Genomic DNA, 6586 nt, shown 5'->3' with positions numbered 1-6586 from the left:
CAGCAGGCAAGGTGAACCCACTGGGCAGTTATAGGAACATGCCTGAGAAGTTTACAAAATTAAAAAGAAGAGGAAACATAGTGTCTCGTGGAAATTTGGCAAAAGTATTGATCCTTGCTAGAGGGTAAAGTCCTAGAGGGACAGACCTTAGAAACATGAGCAGCAGTTTCAGAATCTGCTGATAATTATTTTCCAGTGAAACAAATGCAAGGACAAGATGAAAATACCGATGTATGTTAGTCTCTGCAAACTAGGAATAGAGGGAAACTTCCTTAACTTGATAAAAAACATCCACAGGCTGGGCCTGGTGGCTCAGGCCGGTAATCCCAGCACTTTGGGAGGCCAAGGCGGAAGGATCATTTGAGCTCAGCGGTTCAGAACCTGTTGTCTGGGCAACATGGCAAAAATTACAAAAAAGTAGCCAGGCATGGCAGCAGTCCCAGCGACTTGGGAGGCTGAAGTGGGAGGATAACTGGAGCCTGGGAGGTTGAGGCTGCAGTTGAGCTGTAAACATGCCACTGCACTTCAGCCTGGGTGACAGAGGAAGACCCTCTCTCAAAAAAAAAAAAAAAAAAAAATCCAGAAAAAAACTACAGGTAGTATCATACTTAATGGTAAAAAAAACTAGAACTTTTCCTGCTAAGATCAGTAAAGGTGTCTCCTCTCAACACTCCTTTTCAACATCATTTTGGAAGTCCTACCTAATGCAGTAAGACAAGAAAGGTAAACAAAAGGTTGGAAAAAAGAAATAAAACTGTCTTTGTTCATGGATGACATGATTGTCTATGTAGAAAATCTGAAAGTATAAATTTAAAAACAACTTCTAGAACTAATAAGTGATTCTAGCAAGGTTACAGGGTACAGAGTTAACCTACAAAAGTCAATTGCTTTCCTATATACCAGCAGAGAACAAGTAGAATTTGACATTAGAATCAATACCATTTATATTATCATACCCCAAATTGGAATACTTATGTATAAATTCAACAAAATATATACGAGATGTATATAAGAATAACTGCAAAACTCTAATGAAAGAAATCTAAGAACTGGGGGGTGGTAGGGAGGATGAAGAGGAGTTGGTTAATGTTTACAAAAATACAGATAGAGGAAATAAGCTCTAGTATTTGATAGTATGTTAGGGAAATTATGGTTAACAACACTTTATTGTGTGTTTCAAACTAGTTAAAGAGAAGAATTATTATGTTTCCAACACAAAGAAAAGATCAATTTTTCAGGTGATTGATATGCCAATAACCCTGACTTGATCATTCCACACATTGTATACATGTACCAGATATCACATGTGGCCGGGTGTGGTGGCTTATACCTATAATCCCAGCAATTTGGGAGGCCGAGACAGGAGGATTGCTTGAACCCAAGAGCTTGAGACTAGCCTGGACAACATAGTTAGGCTCTATCTTTTAAAACAAAAACAAAAACAAAAACTGACATATACCCCAAAAATATGTACAACTATGTTCCATAAATTAAAACTTTTTTAAAAAGGCAAAAGTAGGAGACAGTGTGACAGTCCTCCTCCTCTGGAATCTAAAGAAGCCCTCACAGATTTTATTTCTTTATCTTATTTTATTTTATTTATGTTTTTGAGACAGAGTCTCGCTCTGTTGCCCAGGCTGGAGTGCAGTGGCATAATCTTGGCTCACTGCAGCCTCCACCTCCCGGATTCAAGGGATTCTCCTGCCTCAGTCTCCTGAGTAGCTGGGATTACAGGCATGTGCCACCACACAGGGCTAGTTTTTGTTTTTTTAATAGAGACAGGGTTTCACTATGTTGGTCAGGCTGGTCTCGAACTCCTGTCCTTGTGACCTGCCCGCCTCAGCCTCCCGAAGTGCTGGGATTACAGGCATGAGCCACCACTCCTGGCCACCCTCACAGATTTTGATTCCCGCTCTAGATTCTGTATCTAGATCACCATGGCAACTGGACAGAAGTCGATGAGAGCTGTTAGAGTTTTTGAATTTGGTAGACCGGAAGTCCTGAAACTGCAGTCGGATATTGCAGTACTGATTCGGAAAGACCATCAAGTTCTAATCAAGGTCCAAGCATGTGGTGTCAACCCTGCGGAGACATTCATTCACTCTGGTACTTACAGTAGAAAACCACCCTTACCCCATACTCCTGGCTCAGATGTGGCTGGGATGATAGAAGCTGTTAGAGATAAAGCACCTGCTTTCAAGAAAGGTGACAGAGTTTTCACTAGCAGCGTGATCTCTGGGGACTATGCAGAGTACAATCTTGCAGCAGACCACAGTTTACAAACTGCCTGAAAAACTGGACTTTAAACAAGGAGCTGCCATGAGTATTCCATATTTTAGTGCTTATCGAGCTCTGATCCACAGTGCCCGTGTGGAAGCTGGAGGGTGTTCTGGTTCACGGGGCGACCGGAGAAGTTGGATTAACAGCATGCCAAATTGCTAGAGTTTATGGCTTAAAGGTTTTGGGCACTGCTGGTACTGAGGAAGGACAAAAGGTGGTTTTGCAAAATGGAGTCCATTAAGTGTTCAATCACAGAGAAGTTAATTATACTGATAAAATTAAGAAATATGTTGGTGCCGGGCGCGGTGGCTCAAGCCTGTAATCCCAGCACTTTGGGAGGCCGAGACGGGCGGATCACGAGGTCAGGAGATCGAGACCATCCTGGCTAACACGGTGAAACCCCGTCTCTACTAAAAAATACAAAAAACTAGCCGGGCGAAGTGGCGGGCGCCTGTAGTCCCAGCTACTCCGGAGGCTGAGGCGGGAGAATGGCGTAAACCCAGGAGGCGGAGCTTGCAGTGAGCTGAGATCCGGCCACTGTACTCCAGCCTGGGTGACAGAGCGAGACTCCGTCTCAAAAAAAAAAAAAAAAGAAATATGTTGGTGAGAAAGGAATTGATGTAATTGTTGAAATGTTAGCTAATGTAAATCTTAGTAAAGATTTGAGTCTTCTGTCACATAGAAGATGAGTGATAGTTGTTGGCAACAGAGTACTACTGAAATAAACCCATGGCACACCATGGCAAAGGAGTCGGGTACAATTGGAGTTACTCTCCTTTCCTCAACCAAGGAGGAATTTCAGCAATATGCAGCCGCCCTTCAAGCTGGAATGGAAATTGGTTGGTTGAAACCTTTAATAGGTTCTCAATATCCACTGGAGAAGGTGGCCCAGGCTCATGAAACTACCGCTCATGGCAGTGGGGCTACTGGAAAATGATTATTCTCTTATGATGATTAATTATTTCATGGCTTTCTTATGTAATTAGAGGTATTGTCTTTCTCCCAGTTGTACTTACCCTATCTTTTCTTTAATTAACATTCAATTCAGTGAGTTTCTTATGCGAAAAAATGAGATTTTTCTTTAGAGAGCAGAGGCAGAAGAATAACATTCATTGCATAGCCAGCAATATTTTTTATGCCATCTGTCTCAAATCTAGGAGTCATCATAGTAGCAAATAGCATGTTAGTGGTCATTTCATTCCAGTAATTCTTTTTTCTTTTCTTTTTTTTTTTTTTTTTGAGACGGAGTCTCGCTCTGTGGCCCAGGCTGGAGTGCAATGGCCGGATCTCAGCTCACTACAAGCTCCGCCTCCTGGGTTTATGCCATTCTCCTGCCTCAGCCTCCCGAGTAGCTGGGACTACAGGCGCCCGCCACCTCGCCTGGCTAGTTTTTTGTATTTTTTAGTAGAGACGGGGTTTCACCGTGTTAGCCAGGATGGTCTTGATCTCCTGACCTTGTGATCCGCCCGTCTCAGCCTCCCAAAGTGCTGGGATTACAGGCTTGAGCCACCGCGCCCGGCCTTCCAGTAATTCTTAATTGTTACTTGATTAATTCCATACGTTTGACCAAAACATGCTAGTTCAAAATAAGACTGCTCAGTTTCCAAGTGTTTTCAAGCTACTTACCTTTATAAAGGTTCTCTAGTCTCTAATTAGCCATGACTGTATTAGACATTGAACATTTTCTAGACTAAAAACCTCTATTCTAAACTAATCTCATCTGGATCTCTAAGTACTGCAACCTCCGCCTCTCAGGTTCAAGTGATTCTCCTGCCTCAGCCTCCTGAGTAGCTGGGATTACAGGTACTCACCACCACACCTGGCTAATTTTTTTATTTTTAGTAGAGATGGGGTTTCGCCATGTTGACCAGGCTGGTTTCGAACTCCTGACCTCAGGTGATCCACCCACCTCAGTCTCCTAAAGCGCCGGGATTACAGGCGTGACCTACCATGCCTGGCCCTATAAGTCTTTTATAAAAGGAAGAATAAATAATGTCCATGACAATTTATTAGTTTTCTAAGTATTTTCCTAAATATTACAATATTCACTTTATTACTGGTTGGCTGCCAATGACCCCATATGTTCTGTGAGAACAGGAGCTTTATCTCTTTATCTTTCATATAATACATAGTCTCCGAATAGGTAATACTTCCCAATTCATCATATTTTCAGAGTAGATTTAGAGTTACCTGTTTGTGTGGTGAGCGTCATATATTTTTGTTGAAATTAATAAGCTCACAAATTTGACAAATTAGGAATGATATGCATTTGTCTCATAACATAATTATGTGTAATAAAACCTATAGAAAATTAAAAACAACAACAACAACAAGCGGCCAGGTAGTGTGGCTCACGCCTGAAATCCCATCACTTTGGGAGGCCAAGGAGGGTGGATCACCTGAGGTCAGGAGTTTGCAACCAGCCTGTCCAACATGGTGAAACCCCATCTCGGCAAAAGTTACAAAAATTAGCTGGGCATGATGGTGCACACCTGTAGTCCCAGCTACTCAGGAGGCTGAGGCAGCAGAATCATTTGAACCTGAGAGGCGGAGGTTGCAGTGAGCCAAGATCACGCCACTGCACTCCAGCCTGGCCCATGGCTGAGACTCTGTCTCAGAAAAAAAAAGAAAAAGAAAAAAAAGGCCAAGGTGGGAGGATTGCTTGAAGCCAGGAGTTCATGACCAGCCTGGGCAACAAAATGAGACATCCATCCGTACAGAAAACAAATTAGCCAGGTATAATGGCAGGGAAGTGTAGTGCACTACTTGGGAGACTGAGACTGAGGCTGGAGGACCGTTTGAGCCCAAGAGATCAAGGCTGCAGTGAGCTGTTTTCACCCCACTGCACTAGCCTGGGTGACAAAGTAAGACCCTGTTTGGGAAAACAAAAAGTAAATACATAAACAAATCTAAGAAGAACTAAATAAATAGAGATATATACTGACTGGGCACAGTGGCTCACACTTGTAATCTCAGCACTTTGGGGGACCAAAGCAGGAGGATCACTTGAGCCCAGAAGTTCAGACCCAGAAGTTCTGGGCAGCATAGCAAGACGCAATCTCTACAAAAAATTAAAAAATTAGCTGGACATGGTGGTGCATGCCTGTAGTCCCAGCTACTTAGAAAGCTCAGGTGGGAGGAACACTTGATCCCGGGAGGTTGAGCCTGCAGTGAGCTGTGATCAAGCCACTGCACTGCAGCCTGGGTGACAGGGTGAGATGAAGTCTCATCGCACCCAGCCTATATATTTTTTAAAGACAGATACACCATGTTTCTGATTAGGAAGACTCAAAATTCTCAGGATGTCAGTTCTTTCCAACTTATATAGATTTAATGCAATTCCAATCAAAATTCTAGCAAGTTATTTGGTGAATGTCAACCAACCGATTCTAAAGTTTATATGGAGAGGCAAAAGACCCAGGATAGCCAACATAATGTTGAAGGAGAAGCACAAGGTCAGAGGACTGACACTACCTGATTTCAAGAGTTTACTGTAAAGCTACAGTGATAAAGATGTATGAATGTGTCAAATGAATAAATGAATTGATCAATGGAACAGAAAAGAGAACCATAGGCCTTCAGGCTGGGGGTGGTGGCTGACACCTGTAATCCCAGCACTTTGGGAGGCTGAGAGAGGTGGATCACCTGAGGTCAGGATATCGAGACCAGCCTGGCCAACATGGCAAAACCTGTCTCTACTAAAAATACAAAAATTAGCCAGGTTTGGTGGCACACGCCTGTATTCCCACCTACTTGGGAGGCACAGGCAGGAAGATTGCTTGAACCTGGGAGGTGGAGGTTGCAATGAGCCGAGATTACGCCCCTACACTCCAGCCTGGAAAACAGAATAAGACTCTGTCTCAAAACAAAACAAAACAAAAAATAGACCTTCATAAATAGAGTCAAGTGATCTTTGGCAAAGCAACAAAGACAATACAATGGAGAAAATATAGTCTTTTCAACAAATGGTGCTAGAGTAACTGGATATACACACACACATATGCACACACAAATCTAGATATAGACATTACACCCTTCACAAAAATTTACTCGAAATGTATCATAGACCTAAATGTAAAATGCAAAATGATAAAACTATAAAACAATATTGAAGAAAATCTAAATGATCTTAAATTTAAGGGTCTTTTTTTTTTTTAAGGCTAACTCTTTAGATACAACACCAGAGAGATACTATACAGAGAGTGAGAAGACAAGCCACACAGTGGAGAAAATACTTGCAAAAGACATGTCTGATAAAAGACTGTTAGACTGTTATTCAAAATATACAAAGAGCTCTTTTCTTTTC

At 42.2% G+C, this 6586-nt stretch overlaps 1 pseudogene; it reads left to right on the top strand.

Annotated features, from left to right (window-relative positions):
• Window positions 1-1937: 1937 nt before the first annotated feature.
• LOC111524880 lies at window positions 1938-3217 on the top strand (annotated as a pseudogene).
• Window positions 3218-6586: the final 3369 nt, after the last annotated feature.

Source organism: Piliocolobus tephrosceles, chromosome 15, assembly GCF_002776525.5.
Source record: "Piliocolobus tephrosceles isolate RC106 chromosome 15, ASM277652v3, whole genome shotgun sequence".
In the NCBI taxonomy this organism is placed as follows: domain Eukaryota; kingdom Metazoa; phylum Chordata; class Mammalia; order Primates; family Cercopithecidae; genus Piliocolobus; species Piliocolobus tephrosceles.
Note: the sequence above shows the minus strand (reverse complement) of the source record. Positions and strands in the feature narration are given on the sequence as shown.